The 19,116-nt window shown below is 40.4% G+C and overlaps 1 pseudogene; it reads right to left on the bottom strand.

Moving 5' to 3' along the window:
* Positions 1 to 341: 341 nt before the first annotated feature.
* LOC128359026 (uncharacterized) lies at positions 342 to 4,972 on the bottom strand (annotated as a pseudogene).
* Positions 4,973 to 19,116: the final 14,144 nt, after the last annotated feature.

The following is a 19,116-nucleotide window of genomic DNA, read 5'->3' as shown; positions in this document are numbered from 1 at the left end:
ACACACGTAAATTAACTGTTCAATATAGTAAACCAGTAACTTTATGCCGGGAAAGCCAGCTACGCTAACTGGGGCTATACTAATGCTTTGCTAACGTTCATAAATGCTAACGAATAGCTGCAAACAAGCAACAAATACATATTTACAGAATTTACCAGGTAATCCAGCCACCTCGCTTACTGTAATCCACGCCTGCTCCTTTTTATACTGGTCTCTGTAGAGGAGACAGGACGTGTCATAGAGCACCGGGTGAGCTGTAACCGCCATGATGTACTTGTCTTCCATTTCTTCAGCAAGTGAATGATCCAGGAAGCAGACGTCAGGAGAGTCTCAACGCGGCGTCACACGATGTCGCCGCAATTGTGTTTGGTGTGAACACCCCGCAACCTGATGAAAAACAGATTGCTGAGTCTCATTATCACTCCTACTCATAACATTATTTCTCTTTTCTAAATGTACCACTTGTTCCCTACTCACTGCTAAATCTGGGATATTTTCATTTTCACCATCATCTACTTACCTGCTCTTTCTTTTTCTCTTCCTGTTCCTGCTGACACTACGCTCTACCTCTTGTGCTGGACACAATTCACCCCAGGCATCTTCTGCTACACCAGCTAATTTAGATTTAAATTTAACATACACTTTGTGAGGAAACTTTTTCTTCTCTAAATAAACTCTGTCTGTCACAAAACCACACATACCATTAACAAGACCATCTGAAACATCCACGTTTTTGTATGATGGCCACTTTTCAACACTAACTCACCTGTTTTTTTGACAAAGTCCTGAGCCTCTATTTCCTCATATTCAGGACATGTCTTCAATAGTTCTGCATCGTTGTGCTCATTTACTTGTCTATTCGTCGGAAAAATGTGTAAAGCTGAGCTGACTTCACCGGTTTCACAACGCTTTAATATTTCAATGTCGCTATTCAACATCACGGTCCCTTTCGAACGAGTTCTAACTCGGTTTAACAACGACGCAAACTCACCATCTTTTTGCCTAACTATTTCTGTCAACTCTACCACCTTAAAAAGGCTCCACCAAAGGTTGACTCCGAGTTCCTCTTCATAAAGAGGCTTCCCTTTAACTGGAGGCAACTGGAAAAAATCTCCAACAGCAATAACACAGACGTTCCCAAACGGAGCAAAATCACCAGTCTGTTTGATCTGTCTCAACCTACTATGAACATATGTCAGCAGTCTGTGATCAACCATTGATATTTCATCAAATATCAAAATTTGAAGATCACTATATTTAGCACGCAAAGAGTTGACCTTTTCCTCACCCAAAGGTACGTAGGGAAGGCGAACATCTTTGCCAATGCTAAATGTGTGATGAATGGTTGTTCCGTGCAAATTGTACGCAGCAATCCCCGTAGGAGCCGTTAACAAGACACAAATATTGTCAGGTTGACGACAGACTGTTGACAACAACCTCATAGCCTCATACTGAATGGCTTTCCTGTCCCTGCACCACCTGTAACAAAAACATGAAAGGGATGTATGAAAGGAACTCTATCTAAACACCACTGCCTAACCTGATAAAAAACACACCGCTGAGTCTTATTTAAAGACTTAATAAGAGCCAAGCCATCAGTCCTACACATAATGTTACTCCTCTTTTCTATATTCACTACCTGTTCCTTACACACCGCTAAGTCTGGGACGTTTTCATGATCAACATCATCACCATCTAATACCTGCCCTTTCTTTCTCTCTTCCTGTTCCTGCTTACACTCTAACCTCTCTACCTCTTGCTCTGGGCACAATTCACCCCAGGCATCTTCTGCTACACCATCTAATGCTATATTTTCAAGGATCTCGTCCAACTCGTCGGCATTAATTTCAAATTTACTTCTATTTAAATCTACCACTTCCTTTACCGAATGCATCGTCCTATCACTAAACCTAACCTAAACTAACACGCACATCGTTATAAAATTGTCCGTATGTGTCAGATTTTTCAGGCTTTAATTGCTCATCGGAACGATACGGAAGGAACAACTGCAGGATGCTCTGATAAAATAATTCTGGAGTTTTAGTCTCCGAAAAGTGCACATATCGAATTACTGCAGGTTCAGTTTTAGTTCTTTTCGCGACAAATCTGCAATCATTTGTTAATTGAATCCAATCCTTACATTTCTCATTTCTAGCTAACACATGATACTCCGACACAAAAGTCGCTATACACATATCATTAAACGTACTATCGTTAGGCCTATTCTTAAACCGATCAATTATACTAGTCATCCAGATGTCATCTATATTACAATCTGAAGACTCTGCCTTTTCCCTCAATATACTGATAGGTAGACTCATCTTAACTATATTGTCCCCTGTAGGTATAAATACAACCTTCCTAGAAAATTCCTTCAGGTGCATGCCACTTAACCTGTAGACAGCTTCCTGAGCACTCACATCTCTATGAAGATAAACACTACCTAAACTTTTCAAAGCCTCTTTGGCACTAACGTTCCCGTCTTTTGACGCTTCCCTATGGGCGTTCCCTAGCAACAATCCTATGTCTCTCTCTGCCTTAGCGATATAAGAAATAATATAAACTATACAAGCGTACGCGTCTACTACAAATTGGACATCTAAATTAGCATTCCAACATTTCAACAGCGGCTTACTATACTGATTAATCCATACTTCGTTAACCTGCCTCTTCAAGACTACCGTTGTCTTTTTCGCGATGCGTTTGATATGCAGCCTCAAACGTAGCTTGACTAATCCCTAAACGCTGCCACAACTCCTCAACAGTGAGGTTACTATTTTCCTCCTTTAACACAGCTGCCTTGATACGTCCCACTATATCTTCCGCGTAATCTTGTTTCATGAGATCTGGTTTTTTCATGTTTCGTTTACCACGTGTACACGCTGCGGCTTCCTCGCACTTACATTTATTTTTAGCTTCTTCCACTGATGGGCTACGAGAAATGAATGTACGAGTGGATGGCACTTTTGGAAAATTGAATCGACAAGCCGTGTTTTTCTTTTTACAGGTTTTAGAATGTCGCTTTGAGTGCTGCTGTACAGATGTGACAATGTCCAATAATGTCTCATCTTGTGACGGTAGCTCGCATGTCACATATTTGTCAATAAATTTGACGACCTCTTCGTCCGTGTTTTCATCAATTTTGGGTGCGTTTTCAATCCAAAACAAGCAATGTACATGTGGTGAACCATGCTGCTGAAATTCAACCCTATAAAAGAAATCAATAATTTTACCAATCGGATTCGAGGGGGACATAAGGACCTCCCTCAAAAACACATGCCAGCGATAATCAAACATTCTCGCTGCAGTGACCGGATTACGACGCAGTAACTCACACTTGTCTGCCCACTCTAAATCTTCTGCTGTCTGAGACCTACCTTCCTGCTTCAAAATGCTATCTAGTAAATTTGTCCATCTCAAATCTGCAGAAGAGAATGAACAAAACCAAGTAGGCAGACCTAGCTGAGGGACAGACGCAACTAACCCACGCTGGGCTTCCTGCCAAAAAGGCTTTAGAAAACGATACCCGTCATCGAACTCCAACAACTTCTTCATGGACTCTTCATCGTTTATTAAGTCCCTTACACTTTTACCACCTACCTTCTGGGAAGGACGCCCCTTACCTTTTCGCAGGGCGATTGACACGTTGGATACAACCTGCTGAACCTCAGACATGTACTGACCAAAAAATATATATTCTACATTTCTAGAAAACCTACCGTCAGCATGCAAAATCCTGTTGTTCAAATACCGAGACAACGTTAGGACTAGACCTACTATCATGATACGTTTTACCACCTAGAGGAAACATTTAGCCTCATTTTCCTGATCAGAAAGTAACTTAACAGGATTGTTACCTTCTGCAGGCGCAACATTCAACACACCCTCATAATACTGATCTAATGTTTCCTGACCTGTCAAGAGGCATAAAACACGTGTCCTGAAACATACGATGCTGCTGCCTATCATGCAAAAGCTCATCTTCAACATCTGAAGATATTTCCACTACCATCAGCCAACTGCATCATCTTCTTACCTAACAAACTCGTTAAGCCACTCTTCATTAATCCAATGTCTTTATAATGCACATTTGTTTCTTTTAAATACTGCAAAGCCTTCCTAACATGCATAGTATCCACAAACTGATACTCATAATGCCCTTTATACGTTAACTTGCGCTTCAACTTTACAAGCAACAAAGACCCCTCCTTACTGGAACGCAGCAACAAATTACTCGTCTGCACAATGTTGGTTTGAACATATGTCATTGGTGCATGCACTCCATTCTGACCTCCTTTTGATAAAGCCAACATCTTCATAAACGGTATATGCAATGTTATTAAATACTGCTCTAAGCTGTTCAAACAAGCCAACTCAGGTGGAACAGGATCAAGTTTCAAATTTACTGAACATTCAGGTGGCAGTAGATCTTTATTAAGCTTATAATGACACATATAACAAATCCACAACTTGTCGTAAATGTGGACATCCCCTAATCAATACCTTCCACCATATGTGACGTGAATGCAGCACGAGGTACAATACTGGGGATGAAATAGGTCACCACTGATAAGCAGAAAACAGGACAAACAGAAGACCCTTGAAGGTTATTAAGATTTGTTGGCTGACAAAGTGATGGACAAACTGAAATAAGGCTGGTGGAATGAGAGTAAACAAGGACGAGGTGATGACAGCAGAATCGGTCCAGGTGTCCAACCTGAAAGATTCACACTTTGATCTGTGTCCGATCAGATATAATATAATATTATATATATATGTGTATATATATATATATATATATATATATATATATATATATATATATATATATATATATATATATATATATGTTTATTATATATGACAATTTTGAGATAACTTTTGATAGGAAAGTCAGATCAAAATTTCCCAGACCAGCATTTGTTCGTCTCGTCAAGCCGAGTCAATTGATACCAGGTTTGTAGATGTACATCATAGGGGGGCAGAGTTACGCCAATTATTAAGTGTGTTTGCCTGATATCTTTGGAACGGAAGGTTGTAAAGACATGTGCTTGGTGTCTACGTGTCGGGTGTCATTGAATTGTGGCAGATGGAGACTGGTCCCAAGTCTCTAGGATGTACGGTTCTTGAGTTATCACGAGAAAACGGTTTTCCCATAGGAATGTATTATTATGTATTATTGGGAAGAGTGTGAACATGAAGTGTTTAAATGAAAAACGTTCCTCCAGGACCTATTTAGGAGCATGTTTCAGACCATTTGCAGTCGATAAGTATCTATATAAAAAAAGTTTCAACAAAACAAATCACTTAAAGTCATTATTAATGCCCTAAAAGGAAGCATGACGATGAATGTAATGTAGGTGTAACTTTGCACAGTCAAAGTAGAAATGAAATCTCAACAGTGGGTATCATCCCCTTTAGACAAAAACATCTGGTGCCCTGCAGCTCCTTTTCTTTTTGTTCTTCTTCTACATTCTCCTGCTATTGTGTTCCCCTTTTTTATGTTTCATGCTTTTGGCGCCAATCTGTACTCTTGATTAGTTTTTGTAATCTTTTTGTTCTTTGTTAGCCAAGTGTGTGCAAAGCTCCGTGAACACATAGAATTAGTAAATATTATGTGTCAATATAAGTTTTCTAATCAGTGATGATTAGCAGTAGAATACCCATTATAATCATCATCCATTCACTCCACTATTGTAAATAATAGTCTTGTCATTCCACATTGTGTTGTGTCATTTATCATTGCATTTTTCTTCTAGTAGCCTATTTATTAGTCAATGAAATGTACTAAAATGTCACAGTTGTTAGAGGACGGAGGTCTATGGAATTGGAAATCACGGCTTCTAAATTGAGACTGATTTTAATAATAATTATTGTCACGATAATTTGTTTCTCCCTAATGTAAGAGGTGGTGCCCCCCTTACAAAGTGCTTATTAATTACATCTCATTCTGGTACACTGTATTAATTTTAATTTAATCTATTGTAACAGACAAAAAGATTGATAAGGGTACTTATTTCATCTGTACATTCACAACTTACCCAGAATAATCTCCTGCTACGTTTTCTCCTTTCTCAGTTTCCTAGTGCCTCTCAGCAATGATTGATCCAGCTCAGCTGACGTCTCCACTGCTATTCATCTTTCACTTTGTGAGCTCTGAGCTGTTCAAACCACCAGAGACGACGAATAAAACCAATAAACCTCAGTACACGTCAGTCTGTCGGCCCATGACTTAAATTTACAGCTGTTGTTTGGTTTGAAAAACAAAATAGAGCAGGATAAAGAAGGAACGCACTGAATAAGTCTGATAATGGAACTTTATCTGGCCTGAAAACTAGATGAAAAACAAACCAAACTTTTTCATTGGCAAAGTACATTTACACAATTTCCAGCAGCTCTCCATGTACTTACAATCAGGAGACACACATGGACATACAGCCAAAAAAAAGAACAAAGCTGAACAGGGATAAGTGTCCATAAATATGTGATTATTTGGTTCAAGCAAGTACGTTAAAAAATAGATATATACCATATTTACAACATATCAATCAATCAATCTTTATTCATCTGGAGGCATTTTTCACATAGAGCAGGTCTAGACCGTACTCTATATTTAATTTAAAGAGATCCAACATTCCCACATGAGCAGCACTTGGGGACAGCAGCAAGGAAAAACTCCCCTTTTATGGAAAGAAAACTCCAAACAGAACCAGACTCTAGATGGGCGGCCATCTGCCTCGACCAGTTGGGGTTGAGGGAGAGAGAGGAAAGAGGAAAGAGAGGCATACAATCAAGGTTTCTGTAGACTATAAACAAAGAGTGCAAAGCTGTGTAAGAGTGCTGAAATAAATGTTCAATGGTTAATGGATGCACAGTATATACAGCCTGCTTAAATCTATATTTGACAGTGATGGATGACTGATTAAACTGTTTATAAGCGTGACAAAGACAGAAAAAGCTATTTCTGTGTCTTCTAGCAGAGGGGAGTTGTTGGAGCAGGTTATATTCACAGTGCGAGTGCTCTGTAGTGGTTTTCTCTATCGGTTTTCTGACTCTGGAGGTGTACAGGTCCTGGATAGTGAACAGCTCAACACTGATTATCTTTCCTGCTGACTTGACTCTCAAGTGTAGTCTGTTCTTGTCCTGTTTGGTGGCCGATTCAAACCAGACAGTGATGGATGTGCAGAGTACACACTCGCTCTGCCGGGCCTTTGTGATGACTGTGTTGATGTTGGACTCCTACCTCAGGCTGAGCTGTTGAGTACAGTGTGTCAGGATTGCTCCTCTTTGCTACTGCTGCTGTACAGGATTGTGTTCCCGCTCCTGTCAGCCGCCTCAATTTAGCTATGACCAACGCTGTGACAATGTTACAGTATGTGAGATTAAATTATTAAGGATCATTTCATTTTTTATATATTTTTGACTGTTATGCACCACAACAGCAAGGTATATTCTTTGTATGTGCAAACCATAGACTGTATAAAAGAAATGGACGTCACCCATTGGTTTGTGGACTTCTACTCAGAATGTGTACTTTAATATCCTGTAGCTGTGGTCCAGTGTGTCTTTATCCTTAGTGGGACATTTGATAAGATGTCTGTATTTTGGCAGTTTGTGAGCTGAGGTTTGCTCTGTTAAAATCCCCAAGGATCATGAAAAAGGAAGTCTGGATGTTTGCGGTCCATGTGAGTTATCTGGTGGGCCAGGTGTTGGAGTGGCTCACTAACACAGGCCTGAGGTGGGATGTAAACACCAACAGGAATAAAGAAGGAAAGAACTTCTTTAATGTAGTGGTGGATACCTTCCACCTTGTATTCCCTGTTGACTACATTACACAGTCTGCTCAGTGAAGTTGGGATCCAGGCAGATTTTCATCCATTTTATTGGACCAATATCTGCCTGGATCCCAACTTCACTGAGTGTGGCCCTTAATCTCTCGCCCCGCATCTCCTCCAAACTCCAATTAAAACCTCTGAAAAGTTTCTGGGTATGTGAAGATCGTTACAAAAAAAAAAAAAAAAAAAAGTTGTGGGGTGAACTGTGAAATATTCAACAGTTCTTTCCTGGTGAGTAAAATATAAATAAGGGAGTATTGAAGAATGCACAAGTAAACACAAACATAGAAAGTACCAAAGAGCACAACTCTGAGGCAGCCAACTGTGATGTCATTTTGATATCATTAATCAAACTCAGATATATGTACATAAAAAACACATCTCTAACGGGACTCTATGGGGTTTTACGGTGCAGGCTGGGCTTGTTCATGAAAATACCTAACCATGGTTCAATTATTGATGCCATTAGAGTCCATTTATTGCTGTTTCATGGAAAAGAAAATGTAGTTCAGAAATTTAAAATATTTATGAGTTTCCCTGCGCCTAGTGGATTGATCGGATAAGAAAAAATGGACCGAAAAGAAAAAAAAATCCCAATAAAAGAGCACCTTTGATTGTATTGTGCCTGTTTTATTCCCCCAACTAGACTTTAAATGAACCAGTCTGATAGAGACTCCAATCTGCAACGTTAAATCCCACCGAGTCCCATTAAGACCCAGACAACTGATAACTCAGAGAGTCAGAGAGAATAACAAAAAGTTATCATCCATAAAGAAAGAATACACGTTGCAGTTATTTTCCTTTCTCTTTTTTTAAATCCCTATTTTACCATTTTAAGTTTATAGATAGACTCAAGGCCGAAACTCACTGTTTTGAAGTACACCTATTGTTTTTATGGCTGAACACTCACCATAAGCTTTATGAGGCGCGTCAAATTGCTTTGACACTCCTACTGTGACCTTATTTCGATTTTTGAGTGTCAAATAAGGACAGAGGGACGAAAGCTGTTTTTTTTTTCTGCAGCTGTAAAAAGACAGACAGCTTGACGGTGGTCGAACCAGTAGAGCGTGCAGCGGTAAAGTTAATGAGAGAAATAAAAAGGTTGTTTCATGGCATTTAGGTTCTAAAGCACAAATAAATAACCATCAGAGACTCAACAGTTGGTTTAGCAGGAACACACACTCTAAAAGCAGTAGTAATACTATTAACAGGACAAATCTGTGTTGGTCCTGCAGAGGAACATCTAATGACACTTCAATTGAGTTTGATTATGGACAATTCTTTCACTGGAGATGCTGGAGTAGTTTATTGTTGATGAGGAAGACCCAATAAGACACTGGATGGATGAATGGATAGATACTTTAGGTAGACCCAATAAGACGATAGATAGATAGATAGATAGATAGATAGATAGACCCAATAACACGATAGATAGATAGATAGACCCAATAACACGATAGATAGATAGATAGGTAGACCCAATAAGACGATAGATAGATAGATAGATAGATAGATAGATACTTAATTCATCCCCATTGGGAAATTCAGATATCCTGTAGCTCACACATCAAAGACCTTGAAGTTAAAAAGCAAGGGTAATAGCAAATTATAAAACAACCTGAAAACTCAATAAATATGGAAGACAATTACATATTTGTTGCCTGCGGACCCATTGGTGCATCTCATGGGGCTTATCCTCTAGTTAAGAGTGTTGCAGTGTGTATCTATCTGGTTCTGTTCTGTATGAGATTGTGTTTTATGCTTTGTGCAGTGTGTTGTTTTCTTTATTCGAGGTCCCGGGGGCCGCTGTCATTTTCTGCATCAAGCTATGCATTATTAAAAAAAAGACCTTGAAGGTGAATCACTGTCGACATGTTGAAGAGTTGTTGTCTGGCACCTTTTCAACTGGCAAAGCAGCTGAATGAGAGTGAGACCTCAGAGGACGCAGGCTAAAGACACAGTAATGGACAAAGCACCACAGTGTTCTTGTACTAGTGTCCATAAACGATGCTGTTGCCACCGAGGAGAAGACTACAGGAATATGCTGAAGAGAATCAGCTGTGAATTATGAGTTAACCTTCCTGTCGTCCTCCCGGGTCAAGTTGACCCTTTCTGTTTTGACTGTTCCTTCTTTCCTCCCTTCCTCTTTTCCTTTCTCCCTCCCTCCTACCTTCCTTCCTTCCTTCTTCCCTTTTCTCCCTTCCTTCCTCCCCTCCTTTCCTTCCTTCCGCCCTTCCTTCTTTCCTTTCCTTTCCTCCCTCCCTCCTTCCTTCCTTCCTTCCTTCCTTCTTTCCTTCCTTCCTTCCTTCTCCTTCCTTGCTTCCTTTTATTCCTTCCTTTTCTGCCTTCCTCCCTCTTTTCCTCCCTTCCTTCCTCCTTTCCTTCCTTCCTTCTTCCCTTTTCTCCCTTCCTTCCTCCCCTCCTTTCCTTCCTTCCTTCCTCCCTCCTTTCCTTCCCTCCTTCCTTCCTTCCTTCCTCCCCTCCTTCCTTCTTCCCTTCCTCCCTTCTCCTTCCTTCTTCCTCCCTTCCTTCCTCCCTTGACTCGAGGACAACAGGAGGGTTAAATGCACTTTGTAGTGTGTAGACAGTAAACTAAAACGTTTTCTCAGTGAGGATAATTGAAACTGCCGTGATATCCCTTCTTTAATGCAATATTGATAATTGAAGCAGTTCCCTCCGGATTATTTCTAAGAGCAGTTCGCTGCAGCACTTAGAAGTGTTTAGTCTGTTTGGCTGCTCTCAGCATTTCACACAGCCTGACGGTCCTGTTGGGAGGATCCTTCTTTTCAACAGAGACAGGATCTCTCTTCTTCTTCTTCTTCTTCTTCGTCAGTAAAGGTCAGGCATATTGTTTTCATTCTCTGATGCCCTTTGAGATGCAGAGAAATACAACTCTCGCTACATCAAGAAGTCGATTATTAAGAAATTGAATCTGGTCCCGCTGGACATGCAGCCACGAGCTTTAAAAACAAGACAAAGGATTTACTACAGATTCAATCTAAATGTGAGCCCAACAAACTGTGACATGTTCACTGCTGGGCCATGAAGGGATAAAATAAAATACACTCTCATAAGGAGACTAAGAGTCCTTCCCATGCATATGAATTGACTTTCTTGACCCTTTAACCCACCTCAGTGTGTGTCTGAATGGGCCTTAACAGTACTGATGTTGATTTATAGAAGATATAGTATATGCAGAGTGTGGGCCTTGACACAGTATAACAGTTCAAGGGGACTTCTCCTTAATCCTGGGGCTCTGCTGGAATATCTTTGCATGATTTACAGTTAGAAAAAGCATCTTATACTGGCCCTTTATGCACCCCCCTCAGTGAGCCCACTGTATTCTGATTGGCTAGCTTCAGGAAGCTCCTTCTTGCTCAAAAAGTAGGATTTCACCTCTTTTTCTCATGCTTTACTCCAAATGTAAACAGATCTGTCTGTACTAGTGAGTGGACAATGCTAATAACCTCAGCAACAGTTACAGTTCATAGATACACACAACGAGCTGACATCGTCTCATCAGGGAAGCATTAAGGCCAGCTGATATCTGGCTTTGTCTTGCAGGAAGCATTTTTACATGCATTTAACTCAGGTTTTTGAACTTTGATCATCATTCAAATCTCTCATCAATCATAACAGGATATGAATGACATAAAAATCACAAAAAGTTGAATATGCCCCTTTTAAACTTCTACTTTATAAAGTAATATAATATAATAATATAATAAATCCTGATCATATTATATCCTCAGCTAAGGGTCCTCATATTGTAGTATGTCCAATTAAATTCTTTATTAGCCAGACAATCTGCAGATAATTAACTAATCTAAATTCAATCTTTATTTATATAGCACCAAATCACAACAAAAGTTATCTCAAGGCACTTTTCACATAAAGCATTTCTAGACTGTACTCTTCAATTTAATTTAAAGAGATCCAACATTCCCACATGAGCAGCACTTAGTGACAGCAGCAAGGGAAAAATCACCTTTAACAGGAAGAAACCTCAAACAGAACAAGGCTCTAGATGGGCGGTTGGATTTGAGGAAATTATGAAGCCTATTCTGTTTTGTATTTTGTGTCTAACATTAAACCTTTCATCTTTGTTTTCTTTTTAATTGATGAAATCAAAATTTTACCCCTGGCCATTTTCCATCATGTTTTGCTTTCATGTCATGATGATGAATAAACAAGTAGATGCTATTTTTGTAAGCCTGTCTCCTTGAGTTTGCATTTATACACTGATAATGATACAACACAGAGAGCTGTGGGTGGAGACATATCTGGTAATGCGACTCAGGAAGACCCAAATGCAAAAGACCGATACAAGGACTGACGGACAAAACATCTTTAATCATGATGTGCAGGCAAAAAAACAAAAAGAGCAGAAACACAGGTTAACACAGCAACAGAAACTGAACTTAAGTACAAACGAGGCACAGGTGAGTTGAAACAAGACAAGTGAAACCAGGCGGGGAGCTCCGGTCCTCTGAAATGAAGCCAACGCAGAAGTAACTTAGAGCTGCATCCTATCAAAAGGCCACCAGGGGGCGACCGTCTCTATACAAGTCAATGGAGAATTCACCAACTTCTCACTTGATTTCTAACCTCAGTAAACGTTTTCAAAATGTGTTTATGGTCTCAATCGCTAGTTTAAAGCCTTCTTCAATGCAGTATGATGTTCATTTGGGACATTTTGGCCTCCCTGATTTTATATGTGACGATAAAGCAGGGTATGCATTAGGGCGTGGCTACGTCCTGATTGATAGTTTGAATCCTAGATTCAAAACTATTGGCTTCCAAGCAACAGTCCACAAACCAATGAGTGACGTCACGGATGTTACGTCCATTTCTTCTATACAGTCTATGGGTGAAACACATGGTGCAATCAACCAAGGAAGTAAAGATAACAAAACACAAGTAGAACATTTCAAAATAAAACACGGAATAAACAAACACAGATAGAAAGTCCAGGCAGGATGTGACACAAGAAAAGGAGCGGTGAGGAGTTTTAATGTTAGAACAAGTTACGAAAAACACTGAATAACAATAATAATAATATAATAACTTCATTTATAATAGTACATTTCACACACAGATTAATCAATGGATCAGCTGTGGAGGATCTCAGGGCTTTCTGTGGCTGATAAGTTATTAAATATTAAGAGATGTGCACCATTTAGAGCTTTGTAGGTAATTAAAATGACCTTTCTAAAAGAAACAGGAAGCCAGTACAAACCAGCTAAAATGGGAGTGATGTGCTCTCTCTCTTTGTGGTCTTGATTATAAGTCTTGGTGTAGAGTTCTGTATGAGTCGTAACTTCTTTATGGACTTTTTTGGGACACCAGTAAAAAGTGCATTGCAGTAATCTAACCTGCTAGTAATAAAAACATGAAATAACTTCTCAGCATCCTGTTTGGTTACAAATGGTCGTACTTTGGCAACATTTCTCAGGTGGAGGAAAGCTGTCTGGGTCAATTTACTAATATGGGGTTTAAAACTTAGATCAGAAATCTAAAATGACACCTAAACCTTTCTCTTTGATTTTGGTCCCAATAAAAGTATCTCTATTTTGTCCTCATTCAGTTTTAAAAGATTAGAAGACAACCCCCCCCCCCCCTTTTCCAACACACTTTTACACTCATCCTGTCTCCTTGAGATACCATTCATCAAAGGAAAAGAGAGTCCTCATCCTAAAAGCCTTTTCTCTTGTAAAAGTTAAATATTTCCATTAAAGCAGAATGTAAATCCTGCATTTGTATATGTTGTGTCACTCATACTCTCTCCTGTCAGGCCAATTATTTCTTCTTGATCTGTGACAGTAGTAATTCTTGGTTGTTTGACAGATGATTCTGTCCTCGCCGTCTCAGCAATAAAAACTTTTTCAAATAAATGTAAGAAAAAAGCCGTAGCCTTCAGAAACTCCTGCAGGTTCAACTAAACAAACCAAACACATTTAGTGCTGACTGACTGGAACAGACTCACTGTAAACAGACTAGAAGAAACTCGCAAGCCTGGCAAAAGACTTCAAAGGCCTCGAGACTTCAAACGACCCATAATGCAACACCCTGTAGGATCCAACAGTACAGGGGTATTCATCCTATTGAGAAAGAAGATCTAATGATGAACATACAATAGAGTTGTGAAGTGCAGTGAGCTATTTTGAGTGACCCTGATTCAAGAAATAAAAACTAGAATCCTTAATCCCCAAAACAACATTATTATCCCAGTTTGAGCTTTTCCACAACTTTGATTGGCATGAAATGCTCCTAGTTCATCAATAAAAAAGACGAACAACTGTGTATGAGCCATAGACTGTATGAAAACCCCAAAATCCCATTGGTTTGTGGACTGCTGCTCAGAAGCCAATAGTTTCGAATCTAGGCAGCACCATCTTGAAAATTTCAGGTGCATGCTGGGAAAAATAAAAACACGGATTCTACTTATATGGGCATGAGGCGGAGTCATCGGCGGAGCGGGAGAGGTTGCTATGGTTGCGAGGGCTGGATCTCGAGGACATTGGGCAATCAACCTGTCAATCAGGACGTAGCCACGCCCTAATGCATACCCTGCTTTATCGTCACATATAAAATCAGGGAGGCCAAAATGTCCCAAATGAACATCATACTGCATTGAAGAAGGCTTTAAACTAGCGATTGAGACCATAAACACATTTTGAAAACGTTTACTGAGGTTAGAAATCAAGTGAGAAGTTGGTGAATTCTCCATTGACTTGTATAGAGATGGAAGGGAGGAATGAAGGAACAGTCAAAACAGACGGTGTCAATTGGACCCGGGAGGACAACACAAAGGTTAAACCCCCTTCCCCCTGTCACAAAAAAAAAATCACCAGCTTATCTTACTTTATCCTCTCCTATAATACTTCAAAAGTTACCTAGGACAATTCCAGCTGTGAAACAAAGTCAATGAGTAAGCAGCACGGAGAGCTTCAGAGTTATCAACACAACAACAACAACAACAACACCAAACCCAAGCTAATCTCTTAAGCAAAATGCAAATCCTCCTTATAAATAATCACATCATCAGACAAGCTGTGTGTGCACATCAACAGGGAGAATTAACAACGGGTCACGCTGCAAAATCTCCACTGAGGCAGACATGAGGGCCAGATGTGACCGAGGCCATGTGAGACAGTCTGGTGGATGAGCTTCAGTCTGAGGCAGAGGTGTTCCAGTTGGCAGCAGATCACCCTGGGTTTCAGAGAGTTGGGTAACTGATGATGAACAATGGATGGGAGGCATGTGGTAATCAAGGCACCACATAATTCCCTGTATTTTAATTACAAGGGGTTAGGGTGGATGTTGGAGTTGGAGATCCTTGCTGCCTCCGCCTTTTTAAGAAGCCCTGCAGAGAGAGAGAGAGAGAGAAGCTGGATCATATTGGTTTACATGGTCTAGTGCAGGGGTGTCAAGGATGAGGCCCGTGGGCCAGAACTGACCCACCGAGGGGTCCAATTCGGCCCACTTTCCTTCCTTCCTTCCTTCCTTCCTTCTTTCCTTCATTCCTTACTCCCTTTAATCTTTCCTTCCTGTCTTCTTTACTTACTTACTTACTTCCTTCCTTCCTTCCTTCCTTCCATATTTCCTTCCTGTCTTTTTTTCCAACCTTTCCTTTTTCTTTCTTCCTACCTTACTTTATTCTTTCCTTCCTTCCACCTGTCCTTCCTTCCTTCTCATTTTCTTTCCTTCCATTTGTCCTTCCTCCCTTTCTGCCTTCCCTCTTTTCCTTCCTTCTTTCCTTTTGTCCTCCCTTCCTTCCTTGCTTCCATTTGTCCTTCCTCCCTTTCTGCCTTCCTTCTTTTCCTTCTTTCCTTCCTTCCTTCCTTTTTTTAATGGTCCAGCCCACATTAGATCAAATTGGGCGGTTAGTGGCCCTTGAATGAAAATGAGTTTGACCCCCCCTGGTCTAGTGCCTATTGTTACACTCTCCGCCCCCTGCTGGATAGGTTTTGTATTACATGGGAAACTTTGCTTATTCTTTCTTTCGCTTTCCAGCCGTGGCAGCAGCAGTTTGTGTTGATTTAGCTGTGGTTTAGTAGTAGTAGAAGCTTTATTGTCATTATATTGAGGGTCAGACAACAATATAATGACGTTAAGATAGCACTCCCTGAGCCATAAGGACATTTACAATTTACAATTAGAAACAATTTAAGACATAATTAAAACATTGATAATATATAAGGGCAATAAAGTGCAATATATGAAGGGGCAAACAGCAGCTTGTTGTAACAGTAGGCAGTATGTAAACAACTGAAACTATTTAATACACATGGTTATATTATTACACTAAAAGAGTTTTGATTGGTAGTCCTGTGTGTGGTAGGGGGGCGTAAGGGATCAGGCCATGTTCATTAGTATAACAGCTGGGGGGGAAGAAGCTGTTTTTCAGTCTCAGTGTGTGACTGAATTGTCCTGATGCCTGAGGGAAGTGGTGGTGGCCAGGATGTGTTGGGTCACGGATGATGTTTAAAGCCTTACTCTGACAGCGGGCTTGGTGAATGTCCCTGATTGCAGAGAAGCTGTGTCTCAGTTATGTATTGTGCCGTCTTGATGAATCGTTGCAGAGCCCTCTGAGTTGCAGTTTGTCTGATGGGTCTGGGTTAGGGTTAGGGTGGGTAGTCCTATTTTTCTAGCTTTATTTCTGTTCGGCTTAGTTTTATTAGAATTTAGGTTGAGGGTTAGGGTTAGAGCCCAGATCCTTTTTTTTTCATAATTATTTTTTTATTGAGTGTAAATGGATCTTACAGTCATCCCCACATCATCCTCATAAACGCCTTTCATTCCCAATACACCCCAGAAGCCCAAAGCCCCACCCTCCAGCATCATAAATTGATTTCCATATCTTATTGAATTGTTTAACTTTATTACAATCTTCTGACATTGTCTTTTCAATACACAGGTACAATTTCATTAAAGAGCCCAGATCCTAAAGATCCATTTGTGGGCTGGTCTGGTTGTCTACCCTTATTTTTCTTCAGCTTGGCCAGCCCACCCATTTTAATTAGAAACTATCGGTTACTTTGTTGATGAATTGGTTGATTTTAGCAATGACTTGGCCATCTTTGTAACAAGCTGTTTCAGCACCTATAAATACAATATCAAAGCATTTTCTCTATCTTGAGTCATCATAGTCTGAGAAACCTTGTAGTAAGGACTTTTACTGTCTGGGTTAGTGTTGGATAGGTTGTCTATTTTTCTAGCTTTATTTCTGTTAGCTTTAGTTTTATGTGAATTTAGGTTGAGGGTTAGGGTTAGAGCCCAGATCCTGCAGATCCATTTCTGGGCTGGTCTGGTTGTCTACCCTTGTTTTTCTTCAGCTTGGCCAGCCCATCCATTTTAATTAGGAAATATTGATTAGTTTGTTGATAAATTGGTTGATTTTTTTTAGCTATCTTGACCGTTTCAGCACCTATAAATAATATATCAAAGCATTTTCTCTATCATGAGTCATCAGAGTCTGAGAAGCCTTGCAGTAAGGACTTTTACTATCTGTGTAATTGTTATTTACATACTGGTACAGCACTGTGTTAACCTTTCTGTATCTATATATTTAAATATCTTTCTTCTCATTTTATAACAAAGAGGAACATGTTGAGACCTTATCCTGGTAGAAACCTCTGCCATCCAAAGATGATCTTCAGCTACCGCTACCTCTCACGAGCCAGGAGAGATGTTGTCAAACCTTTAACCCTTTATTGGGCAAATAATTATATTTGGTAACTTCTGTAAATATCCCAAAATATCCTTCCTTCCTTCCTTCCTTCCGTCCTTCCTTTCCTTCCTCCCTGCCTTCTTTCTTCTCTTCCTCTTTTCCTTTCTCCCTCCCTCGTTCCTTAATTCCTCTGTCCTTCCTTCCATCTGTCCTTCCTCCCTCCCTCCGTCTCTCCTCCCTTCCTTCTTTCCTTCCTCCTTTCATTCTTTCCTTCCGTTCCTTCCTTCCATCTGTCCTTCCTCCCTCCCTTCCTTCTTTCCTTCCTCCTTTCATTCCTTCCATCTGTTCTTCCTCCATCCCTCCTTCTTTCCTTCCTCCATCCCCCTTTCTTCTTCCTTCCTTCCTTCTTTCTTTCCTTCCTCCCTCCCTCCTTCTCTCTTTCTTTCCTCCCCCCTACCTTCCTTCCTTCCTTCTTTCCTCTGTATTTCCTTTCTTTCCTTCCTTCCTCCCTTCCTTTCAATGAGTGTCCTATAAAGGGTTAAAGCTTAGATCAAAGAGTAAGTGATGGAGGTATGTGTCAGGATTTTTTTTCTCAATCTTATAGAAAAGTGTCATGAAGTCAGAAACCTCTTTTCATGTGACAGGTTTCTGAGGTGTGGGGGAGGTGTGTCTCCAGATGAGGAGGAGCTCTTTCTTTTTTTCAGATTGTTCAGTGGGTGGAAGTGGAGTAGGCGTAGGAGTAGACAGGAAGCTGGGAGAGTGCGGCGGTAACCTGAGGACTAGATGATCCTCTCTCTGACATGATGGAGAGATACTTCTGTTCTGCACCTGAACCTCTCCTCTTCTCTCACATGGTCTTTCTCTCCTCGACGTATCTGCCCCTGAGGTTTTTCCATCCTCTCCTCTAAAATGATTAACCTTCCTGTCGTCCTCCCGGGTCAAATTGACCCCGTCTGTTTTGACTCTTCCTTCCTTCCTTCCTTCCTTCCTTCTTTCCTTCCGTCTGTCCTTCCTCCCTCCCTCCTTCTCTCTTTCTTTCCTTCCTCTCTCTTTCGTCCCTTCCTTCTGTCCTTCCTTCCTTCCTTCCTTCCTCTCTCTTTCTTTCCTTCCTCTCTCTTTCCTCCCTTCCTTCTGTTCTTCCTTCCACCCTCTCTCCTTCTCTCTTTCTTTCCTTCCTCTCTCTTTCCGCCCTTCCTTCCTTCCTTCCTTCCTTCCTTCCTTCCTTCCTTTCTCCCTTCCTTCCTTCCTTCACTCTTCCTCCCTTTCATCTTTCATTCCTGTCTTCTTTTCCAACCTTTTCATTTTCTTTCTTCCTACCTTACTTTTATTCTTTCCTTCCTTCCACCTGTCCTTCCTTCCTTCTCCATTTCTTTCCTTCCCACCTACCTACCTCCCACCTCCATTTGTCCTTTCTCCCTTTCTGCCTTCCTTCTTTTACTTCCTTCCTTCTTTTTGTCCTTCCTTCTTTCCTTCCTTCCTTGGACTATTGATTAGACAAAAAAACAACTGGCATTTCACACTGTTTTATAGACAAAATTAATCAACCAAGAAAAGAATCTGCACATTAATCAATCATTAAATAATCACTACTTGCATCACTTTTTAAAG

Source organism: Scomber japonicus, chromosome 5 (assembly GCF_027409825.1).
Source record: "Scomber japonicus isolate fScoJap1 chromosome 5, fScoJap1.pri, whole genome shotgun sequence".
Lineage (NCBI taxonomy): Eukaryota > Metazoa > Chordata > Actinopteri > Scombriformes > Scombridae > Scomber > Scomber japonicus.
The sequence above is the reverse complement of the archived record's forward strand: the minus strand, read 5'-3'. Positions and strand labels throughout refer to the sequence as shown.